The sequence below is a fragment of the Tamandua tetradactyla genome, chromosome 6 (genome assembly GCF_023851605.1).
Source record: "Tamandua tetradactyla isolate mTamTet1 chromosome 6, mTamTet1.pri, whole genome shotgun sequence".
Classification (NCBI taxonomy): domain Eukaryota; kingdom Metazoa; phylum Chordata; class Mammalia; order Pilosa; family Myrmecophagidae; genus Tamandua; species Tamandua tetradactyla.
In genome coordinates, this window is record NC_135332.1 from 65,814,142 (window position 1) to 65,825,865 (window position 11,724).

General features: G+C 39.9%; 1 long non-coding RNA gene across 1 annotated transcript in view; it reads left to right on the forward strand.

The window, feature by feature from the left end:
* LOC143686095 (uncharacterized) overlaps window positions 1-11,724 on the forward strand; it is a 52,677-nt gene that overhangs the window by 4,018 nt on the left and 36,935 nt on the right. The window lies entirely within an intron of this gene.

The window sequence follows — 11,724 nt, forward strand, 5'->3', positions numbered from 1 at the left end:
CTCCCCGGGAGGCATGTTCCTTCTTCATCTCCAAAGGTCGCTGGCTTGTGGGCTCTCTGCTTCTCGTGGCTATGTCGTTCTCCTCTGCTATCTCTGAATCTCTCATTCTCCGAAATGTTTCCTCTTTTATAGGACTCCAGTAAGCCAATCAAGAACTACCCGAATGGGTGGAGATACATTTCCCCTAATCCAGTTTAACAACCACTCTTGATTGGGTTACATCTCCAGGGAGATGATCTAATTACAGATTCAAACATACAGTATTGAATAGGGATTATTGTGCCTTTACGAAATGGGGTTTAGATTAAAACATGGCTTTTCTAGGGGACATACATCCTTTCAAACCAGCACACAGGGTAAGGGGATAGGCAATTAGTGTTAGAGATGGAGTATTATTTATACAGGATGATCAGGAAATGGCTGACAGATAAAACAACTTTGAACCCACACCTGAAGTTTAGAAGCAAGCCTTGTGGCTACTTGGGAGAGCATTCCAGGCAGAGGAAATAATATGCACCAAAATCCTGAGAAAATAGGCATAAATAAGGAAGAGAAGAGGTAAGAGGAGTCATCTCTGGAGCACTCCAACATGTAGAATCAGGGAGATAAGAGGATCTATTAAAGGAGAAAGAGAAAGAGGGGCCATTAAGGTAGGACAACAGAGTGAGCGGTTTCCTGGAAGCTAAGGGAAGGAAGTGCTCAAAGGATGAGGAAGTAATCAACTGGATGAAATGCCAGTAATCACGTGTAAATTGAGGACTGAGACTGGACAACTGGCTTTAACTAATTGGAAATCATCAACGACCTTGATGAGAGTAATTTGGATTTTGAGGGAGTGGGGAAAGCCTGAATGGAATGAATTCAATAGGAAATGCAAAGAAGAATTGGAGCAACAAATAAACAAATTGTTCAAGAAGTTTTGCTATGAAGGGAAATAGCAAAACAAGACAAACTGGGAGATAACACGGCCTGTTTATATGCTGATGGGAAAGCTCCAAGAGGGAGAAAGTCTTATAATGCAGGGGAGGGAAGGAACACCCATTAGAACAATGTCCTTGAGTAGATGAGAGGTTGACCTTTAAGTTCTACAACCTAGGCCACATGGGAAATCCACAGAAAACAATCTCCACTGATGAGCTGCTTAAAGTCAAAAATGTCAAGCCACACCAAAAACAATCCACTGTAAGGGCAGTCAACAGTTACAACAAATGAAAGAACATGCACCCCAAGAACTGGAGATAATAGAACAATCTGAAAGGGATTTTTAAATAAATATTCTGAATTGTTCCAAGAGATAAAAAGGAATAAGTAGAAACCATAAAAGAAAGAAGAATATTGTGGAGGGGGAAAAAAGAAAGGAGTAAGGCTAGGAGGGAGGAAATCAAAAAAATAATTATAGTACCCAAGTATGTTTTTTACACATTAAAGATAGTGTTCACTTTTAGAATTAGAAAAAGACATTATCTGTTTAATCTTCATGACAGTCCTGCGTAATAGGTATCCTTGCTTCTATTATAGAAATGAGAAAATTGAGAACCAGAGAGAGGGTGATTATCTGACTCAGGCATTTAGCTGAAGACCTTGAATTTAGACCCTGTTCTTTGGTCCTCCAAATCCCATGTTCTTCCCTCCCCCTGCTTCATAGTGTCCCAGGATAGAGCAGGACAACCAGGACAAGCTGTTCAAAGAGCTTGTATAAAGTTGGGTAGAGTTATGAGAAGAATTAGAAATTAAAACAAGGAGGAAATTAAATTGTATGAGATCATGATGGGGCAGATCAGTTATTTCACCAAAAATTCTGATGCCTTGGAGCAGAAATATGAAAAGACATGTTGCATTGGGGAGAGACTAAAGTGCTTACAGGTTAACACAACATAAATTTCAGTGTTAGCTGTAGGGAAATGTCTGTCAATAGACCAGGCAGGGAACAGAGCCTGGAATACAGACTGGTCCCAACACTCACTCTCTGCTATCAAGATGTGCTTTGTCTCACTGCCCTCCCCCTCTCTACGTGGGACATGACTCCCAGGGGTGTAAACCTTCCTGGCAATGTGAGACAGAAATCTTTGAATGAGCTGAGACTCAGCACCAAGGGATTGAGAAAACCTTCTCAACGAAAAGGGGGAAGAGAGAAATGAGACAAAATAAACTGTCAGTGGCTGAGAGATTTCAGAGTCGAGAGGTTATACTGGAGGTTATTCTTACGCATTATATAGATATCCCCTATTTAGTTAAGGTATATTGGAGAGGCTGGAGGGAAGTGCCTGAAAATGTAGAGCTGTGTTCCAGAAGCCATGTTTCTTGAAGATGATTGTATAATGATATAGCTTTCACAATGTGACTGTGTGATTGTGAAAACCTTGTGTCTGATGCCCCTTTTATCTACGGTATGGACAGATGAGTAAAACATATGGATTCAAAATAAATAAATAATACGTAGACAAATGTTAAAATAAATTTAGTAGATTGAAATGCTAGTGATCAATGAAAGGGAATGGTAAGGTGTACAGAAAAAAAATAGGGGAAACAAAGGCTAAAATATGTTGGGTAGATGGAAATACTAGCAGTCAATGAGAGGGAGGTGTAAGGGGTATGGTATGTATGAATTTTTTTCTGTTTTCTTTTTATTTCTTTTTCTGAATTGGTGCAAATATTCTAAGAAATGATCATGGTGATGAATATACAACTATGTGATGATATTGTGAGTTATTGATTATATACCAAGAATGGAATGATCATATGACAAGAATGTTCGTGTTTGTATGTTGTTATGTTTTAAAAAAATTTTAAAAATAAAAAGATGTGGTTTGTATCCCATTGGCATCATTGAAGCAAATGGTGATTTAAGTCATTCAGAAGAATATTGAATTGCCTTCTATGGACTATTTAGAGAATAGAGAATTAAACAAGAAGCTAACTCTGTTTTATGTGTTTTCGGTTTTGTGTGACCCTTGTGTTATGTGGCATCTTCAAAATGTTTATGAGGCCCAAGAAGGTTCAGAGGAGCTAGGAAGTGACTCCCTATAGGTCCCAGGTGACACAGGGAACCACAGCCTGGCTTGAGTCCTGATTTTTAGAACTTTTAAAGGATCAGTTGATAAATCCTAATGCTTCTCTAACCAAATCATATTCCTTCCCGACAACATAAAATGTCTTCAGGTAAGTGGTTCTCAATCTGAGCCTTCAAGACTCCTTCTCTATTTAAATGTTAGTAGATATTTTGGGGGGAGTTCCTCAAAGGAGGTCTGTGATACTTTTTAAACTTAAAATATTGGTGCAACTTTAGTTCATTGGTAGAATTCTCGCCTGCCATAGGAAAGACTCAGGTTCGCTTCCCCACCCGTGCACTTCCCAAAAAACAAACGAACAAACAAAATTTAACATATGATGCTGCAATACCGGGATACTCACATGGAAAAAGAATGAATTGTGACCCCGCCATACAGCATACAAAAAAAAAAAATGTCATTGCATGCATAGGCAAACTGTTTTAGGCTTCAAAATCTGTGGGCCTAGAGAGATAAGAAAGAAATTCACCATCATCATTTTTTTATTATTATTTTTATTAAGAGAGCATAGTGGGAACCCCTGAGTTTGTATCCAGTTGGTGAGAAGTAGGTGCGGCCCTGGGATCCCCCCAAACTTGGAACTGCTGTCTGAAAGGAGGGCAGTCTTGTGGGGATCGTGTCCTTGACCTGTGAAGTCTTACCTGACCCCAGGGAGTGACAGAACTCATTGCACACGCGAAAAATTTTAGGCTTTCCATTTAAAACCCACTGGTTAAAATAATAAAAATGTACCATTTTTATTTCTTTATTAGTTTGGAAAAGCTTCTGACTCACATCATGTTTTGTGGAAATTTGCATCCATATTCCACCAAAAATTTTTACTTGATTAGCAGATGGTAGTGAGAAATGAATATCATTATTTAATATGTGCTGCTAATGATATACTTTTCTATTTGAAGGTGTTGTGGAGTTTCATTTTCCACTTTAATGGTAACCATTAAAATGTGTCAAAAAATTAACTGAACTTGGAACCAGACCTTAAAAATCAGTGTATCGCACAGGGGCAAGCCAAGATTTGCTCAAGTAATGAAGCATATTCAATTGTATTGTTCGTAATAATATTAGTGAGAGGTTTATCCAATAAGTAAATAATTTAAAATATCAATTTTCATCTTCACTCCTTCCTTGTCTTGTTTTTTATTTAACTTTTAAAAAAATACTTTATTTTGTGGAGCAGTTTTAGATTTACAGAGATCTGGTGCAGAGAGTTCAGAGATAGTGCGACATATTTAAATTTTTAAATAATCACAGTATAGTTTTTTTTTAAATACAGGGCTATCAACGAGAGGAATGGGCACCACCAACGCACACAACTGTGCACCAAAGTGAGTGTTTTCCACCATCAAAATTGGCTGCAAATGTGCATTTGTTAAGGCTGGTTGTGTGCACAGGGACAAGTGAAATTCCCATCAACCCTACTAGTTCCTTAACACCTGAGAGAGGCGATCCCCATCCTTTTTTAACTTTTATTTTTGTATAGGTCTTATAAATACAAAATGCAAGCAATAGAATACACATATATTTTTATAGATAAATAAACATACCAACATCAGCTACTGAGCCTCAAAATATTTTTACAGGACAGGAGATGCTAGATCAAAAAGTGCAGGCTCCACTGTTCTCATAAATGGGTGCGGCTCAGACGTGGCTGCACGCCACTGCCCTAGAGGGCGAGTTAAACCCGGATTTCTTGACTTCTCCTCATTGTCAAAGTCTCTCAGTCGTGGGGCCTGGAAGTCTGAGGCTTTAACAGACCTCAGAGGTGATGCTTTTGACCCCAGCCTGCGCAGCAGCATCTGGACCCATGGTTATAATTAATTGTGTGTCAGCTCAAACGTCAAGAGACAAACAGATCTAGTTTCTGAAAGATACGTGGGCAGGACTGATGTTGGCACCATGCGGGGAGTGCCCTGTCGCCTGGAAATCAGGACCCCTTTGAAAAAAGCTAAAATAGACCTAGCTTTTAGTCCCTGACTTTCATGCATGGACTCTTAGCCTATAAATCCTTTAAGTATAATAGCTCAGCCATCTCTTTGTGCCTCGTGCCCTCATTAGTAAAATGGGAAATAATAACGCTACCTACTTCTTAGGCTTGTTAAGAGAATTAAGTGAAAAAATATGGGTAAGATACCGAGCATAGTGCCTGGTATGTATAAAATCCAGCTGTTATCATTATAATTTTTAATGTCGGCCATTTTTTTAGGATAGGACATTGCTGGACATAAACAGTTTTTTTTTAACCACACCGTTTTCACCACAGTGTCTCAACATAAAAGCCATGTGCCCCCAAAGTGAAAAAGGTTTGCAACCATCAGAAATGTGACTGAAGTCTCAAATATACATGAATTTAATTACACAAATTATGAGACGTTCTGCCATAGTATAACAGATATCATGCTTTAGCTCAAGATTAAAAGCAAATCCAAAAATATACAACTTACACTCAAGTGTTCAGAAGATGAATCGATAAACAGACAGGTACATAGACAGACAAAAAGTGGATAGATAGACTGATAGATTGATGAACAGATAAAATGATAAGCAAATTTGACAAAATGTGCAATTTGGTAGATCTGAGTCTGGGGGGACAGAGGTATCTTGGAATTCTCTGTTTGGGGTTTGAATTATTTTTGTACGTGTCCTATAAATTTGAAAGTATCTTTTTTAAAAAGTTTATTTTTTTTAAAGGAAAATTAGGAATACTGTGTCACAAAGATATCTACCACTTAAAGTTTTCCCTGTGACAGACCAATCCTTATTTTATTTTAATTTTTGAGAGTCCTGCCTGTGCCTCTGAGCTTAATCTCTGTCCTTGTCCTTGTAGATTAAGAGTCCAGCTTCCCCCATTAACAGGGATTGGGGCTTCTTCACAGAGCCCACACTTCACCGAAGGCTGGTTTCTCACTAAATCTGCTTTCCAAATACATTGAGCCTCCTGTTGAGCTTCAGTTCTTAACAGAGGAAAAAAAAAAAAAAAGGTCCCAGCCTTCAGAGGAAGAGATTTTTTTGTATGGTTCTATAGGGTTTAGTTTTGTTTTAAAATTTTTATTGTGGTAAAATATAGGCGACATAGAATTTTCCCTCTTAACCACTTTCAAGTATTCAAATCAGTGTGTTAATTACATTCACAGCATTTGTGCTACCATCCCACCATCTGACCAGAAGCTCTGTACCCATTAAGCAATAATTCCCCATATTCCCTCCCCACCACACCCCTGCTTCCATGGAGACTTTGAAAGCTTCTGAACTGTTTCCCTGTTTTCTTTTCTTATTAACTGATCAGGAACCTTTAAATCTCAGGAGTTCTATTCAGGCACCTACCTTTGAGGGATTGGAGAAGAGACTCATTTCCCCTTAAACCTTTCATCACCCTAAATCACTTTTCTTTGCTCTGTGTTGGTGCCTCATCTTGTAACCAAGAAGTTAAGATTTAAGGGATGATTATGGTTGCTGAATCATTATATAGACATTCCTTTTTACTTTCTGCTATACTGAAGTAGTCAGAGGGAAATACCTGAAATTTTTGAGTATCATCCAGCTGCCTTGATCTCTGATAATGATTATATAACCTTTATCTTCTACCCCTGTGATTATAAAAATCCAGTGACTACGGCTCACTTGTATCCATTTATCAAGTTTTTTGACTTTAGAGTCTTGCAATCACTAAAGACAGCCCCGAATGTTTATTAATGAAGGGTCTTGGGTCAGCCCAGAACTGACCCACCCCAAGTCCAAAGTTATCTTGATAAGCGAGACCGGATCTAACCAAAATGGGCCCACCTGACATGCACAGTAGCTTAGACTTTAATCTACAAGTCACCTATACCTCATTATAACACTAAAAATCACACCCATCATCATATTAAGGCCGCCATTTTCTTAAATACATTCTGTGACTAAACATGTATTCAACCCATGCATGCTGAATAATTAGAGCACGTCTAATTACATCATTTAGAACCATTGTGCTCCTTATCCTAAAACCTACCCATCTTTTGATACTTTAGAACTATCAGAATTATTGTAGTTCAGGGAGACAGATTTGGGGGCTGATAGGCCATCTGATCTCCTGCTTCATGCCTAACAATAAACTCCATCTCTCTTTGAAACCCTGGTGTCTTGGGAATTGGTCACTTGAGTGCATTGGGCCAAAGAATCTACCACCTTTGTCCAGAAACTATCTAGCCCTTCATGACCAATTTCTACTTCGGGTGCAGTCACACGCGGCTGCCCTTGGGCCTCCTTGACTTCTGGCTGCCTGGTCCTGCTGAGTTTGGACAGTCCACCTTCGCCCTTGCCAAATCCATGACATCTACCTCTCCTTGGTGGCCAGGACTCTGAAAATCCCATCAGCATTGAGCAGTGGGGAGCCCCATCTGTCCCTGCTGTCTGATGCTGGTTAGAACAGGATGCCTGCCCATGTTGAGAGGCCATCTGCACTCAGTGTTTCAGACTGAACTTTTCTCCCTGTGACAGAAGCGCCTAGGAGCATGTGGTGACTCCTCAAGGTCCCCCAGTTCAAGAGAAGCAAGCTTTTTCTTCCTCTGGAGAACCAGCAAGACCAGTGACTCATCTGTCACTGCTAATTAGCACAAAGGTTCTGAACATTGGGAAACCCACAGAGCAAGGACTGGGCTTAACCAGGCACCAGGGTTGTGTTGTTGTTGTTGTTGTTGTTGTTTTTAAATGTTGTTTTCCATAATGTAGCCTATTCATTAGGTGATGTTAAGAGAACAGAAAGAAAATAACATTAACCGGCAGCAGTGGTCTGTTTTAGAAAGTCTTGAAGAGGGCCAGGGCAGAGAGATCCAGAACCCCGTGGAGATGTGTAGAAAGAAACAGCACGTAGCCAAAGCCACAAACCCAAGCCCCACCTTGGAAGAAACCAGGGACCCGTGAATCAGGCATGTAATGCATCCACTAAAGCTTATAGAATTCTATTCAAGGTTCAACTCCGAGGCTGATGTTGACCCTCAAACCCAGGGCTCGAAAACTGGCACGCATGAATTTCCTTTGGCAAGCACAGTTGAAAAAAAAATTTTTTTTTTCTTTGAATTTGAATTTGAATGCCTTTTAGTGGAGCAAGCATATCCAGTTCATCATCAGTCCCAGGGCTCTTTTAAAACAGGTTTGTTTGCCTGTTTACACAACCTTCCTGGGCCCTGCAGGCCTCTGAGCAAGTTTAACTCACCAGGTGGTTAATGATGCTGAGTTCAGGGTTCCGGGTCTGGCAGCCCATTGGGATTGCCTTCTGGCTTTGCTGGCCAGGGAATCCTGAAGGAATTCAGAGGAAGAGGCAGGTCTGACTCCTGGGGTACACACTAATTTGTGAAAATATTTCCCTATTCAAAGCCCTTTGTCCACTCTAGGCTAACTGCTTGCTTGTAGGTCTGTGTCCTCCTCCAGGCATTAAGCATGCAGGAACTATTTTCCCCTCACATCCTCCTTATTGAGGGGAAATTCCCAAGAAAGAATGACTGAAGAATTGGCCAAGGTCAGCAGATAAGAATTTAGTCAAAGTGTGCTGCAACTTTATTTTCAAAACCCCAAATCAGATCTCATGGTCCAGAATTGGAAAGAGACTATTTGAAGTTGTGACTGTCCCAGAAAAGTCCATGCATATGAGCACAGGCTATACAGATCTCAATCACTGGCCACTGCAGAAAAAAAAGGAAGAAAAAAGGTGTTAGAATTTTATCTGGGAGAGGGAGGTGATTTTTCATGCTTAAGATCCTTTGTAAACTGAGATCTGGACATTTTTTCTCAGTGAAGAATTCTCTGGATTAGCTCAGATTTCCTATATATACTGGAAAACAGATCTATCCAAAGACACACAATTGTCCTGACTGGGAAGGCTGTGGGTGCTTCTGGAATCTACTGGATAAAGGTCAGGGATGCTGCTCAACATCTTAGAAGTGCAAGGACAGTACAGCTTTTCCACTTTGACAAATTATCTGGTACAAAACATCAATAGTGCATAAACTTTGACCTGTCACTGTGACAAACATTAGGGACACCCAAATGTTGGCCAAATCAATAGGCCAAGCCCTTGATCTTGACCCTCACTCTTGTGAAGTTTATGTAGGTAGCTGAGAAGCTTAGGCTACCTATAGGCATGCCTAAGAGTACTTCTGGAGGACCTCTTTTATTGTTCAAATGTGGCCCCTCTCTCTCTAAGCCCAATTCTGTAAGTGAAATCATTGCCTTCCCCATTACATGGGACATGACATCCAGGGGTGAAAGTCTCCTTGGCAGCTTGGGAGATGACTCCCAGAGATGAGCCTGGCCCTGGCACCATGGGATCAACAACGCCATCCTGACCAAAAGGTGGAAAAGAAGTGTAACTAATAAAGTATCAGTGGCTGAGAGAGTTCAAATAGAGTCAAGAGCTACTTTGGAGGTCACAATTACTCAAGCTTCAGTTAGACATTGTTATATAGCATAACTAGCCAAACCCCAACCAAAACCATGCCTACCAATCCTAAAGAACACCTGGGGCAATATATAAGATTCTACAAAGGTTCTATGCACTACAGCAACCTTCCAGAAACTTACAACCTCTAGATAGGTCCCTGGACCAGATAAATCCTGAAACTTAGAGGGCCCAGCCTCTCCAGAACATCATCTAGTTCTGTCTCCCTACCCCATATTATTGACAGCCCCTTTCAACATGAAAAAGTTAGAATGGCCATAGCCCAAATACCCCTAAAGAGTGTGATAAAAATATTAAAGGTGATGGTGGAGTTATACTAAAAGGTAGGGTTTAACAAATGAATATGATTGCTGAATCATTACACTGATATTTCTTTTAGTCTCCAGTATCTTAGAGCAGCTAGAAGTAAAAACCTAAAACTGTGGAATTGCAACCCATACCAAACTCTGAAATCTGTTCTACAACCAGTTCTTGTGCTGTGCTTTGAAATTTATTGCTTTTTTGTATATATGTTATTCTTCATAAAAGAGAGGGGGGGAGGTGACTGTGATGATAAAAGTACATTTATTCCTTCTAGCCGCCTATATTCTGGAGCAGCTAGAAGGAAAAATCTGAGATAATGGTATGTAGCCCATGACAAACTCTGCAATCTGTCCTATAACTACTTGTTGAAGAGTACTTTGAAAACTTTCTTTGCTTTGTATATATGTTATATTATATAATTTTAAAAAGTTAAAAAAATATCAATAATGCAGACATGGAAGTACTGTACGTTAGAGGGAGAAGCAGGAAGAGTTTTGTTTTGTTTGTTTTCATTTTTGTTTTGTTTCATTTTGTTTTTAAGGAAAAGGCAGCAGAAGAGAAAGGTGGGAGATGATCAATGAGAAAGAAAAAAAAATAAACAAAAATGAGAGAAGTAGTAAAATTCTAGTTCTGCAACCACTTAGCCACTGTTGTCACCAAGTAGCCCATTTCCCTTTAGGACGCCTCCAGCGGGTCTCTGGGGGAAGCCCCTCTTTTCCTGTGGATCGCAACTACTGACTGCAAGATTTCACTTGTAGATGTGAGCTTGGTTCACTTCCACTCCCTCACTCGGTGACATTTTACAACGCTGCTGTAACCGGTAACAATCTATTTTCACCAGCTGGTTTTTGTCAGATCTTACCGCTGGTTTAGCTTAGTCTCTTTACTTGTCATCTTATGTTAATTGAACTACTTACAATGGTGCTGTCAAGTTCAACCTAATGCTTATCCCTGGTCTTGTCAGTCTTCAGGTCTGCCCTTTCACTCTTCCAATCAACCATAACCAATCAATCAGTATCTGCCAATGCCACTGGCTCCACCTCCCTTTGTCTACATCCCGTAAAGACCCTAACCCTTTTGCAGGGGAGACAGATCTGAGCTTGCTTTGCTTCTGTCTCCTTACAGGCAGCCGTGTAATACACCCCTCTCTTCTTTGAAACTCTGTCACAGAATTGATTCCTGTACATCAAGCCCGCTTTTGTCTGGCAACAGTTCTTTATGGAATTTTAGTTCTTTATTTGTGACAAATTTTGGCATAGTAACAGTTAAGTCTTACAAGTCTAAGTTGGTATTACAATGTTTCTATGCTTTGTGAGCTACCAGGGACAATCGGCCAGTCTTCATCTAAGAAGCAAGATGGGGTCCAGGGAGAGGCTGGGAATTTGAATGAATGGGTTGAGTATAATTAATGTCAGTCTCTTTGAACTAATGGGAGCGTATATCTGAGGTAATTCATGTGTTAGAAAGGTCAACAAAAAACATATAATCAAACATTTTGATAGTTGTCAATTTTATAGTAGATATTATTATTATTGTTGTTGTTGTTTTATCGTCTATTACCGTTATTATCAATGAGGCTTGTGAAGCAGGATAGAATAAGATAACTGCAGTTCCCTCATTTCCTATTCATCTCTGAAAGAGTTAATGAATGACTGTAGGTCCCTGATTGCCTATCCAGCTCTTAAAGAGTTAATGAACAACTGCAAGTCCCTATTATCTAGTACCAAAGGAATTAATGCAAACTACAAACTCCCTAAAGCCCTGGAACCTCATAAAACCATCGAAAACTCCTAAAACCAAAGCTTGCAAATTCATGGGCCCTAAACAGACTCTTAGTTAATAGCAGACAGCCTGAAATTATAAAGATTGTTAAACATCTACCCAAAAGCAAATGTTGGGTACATGACAGGGGACCATAAG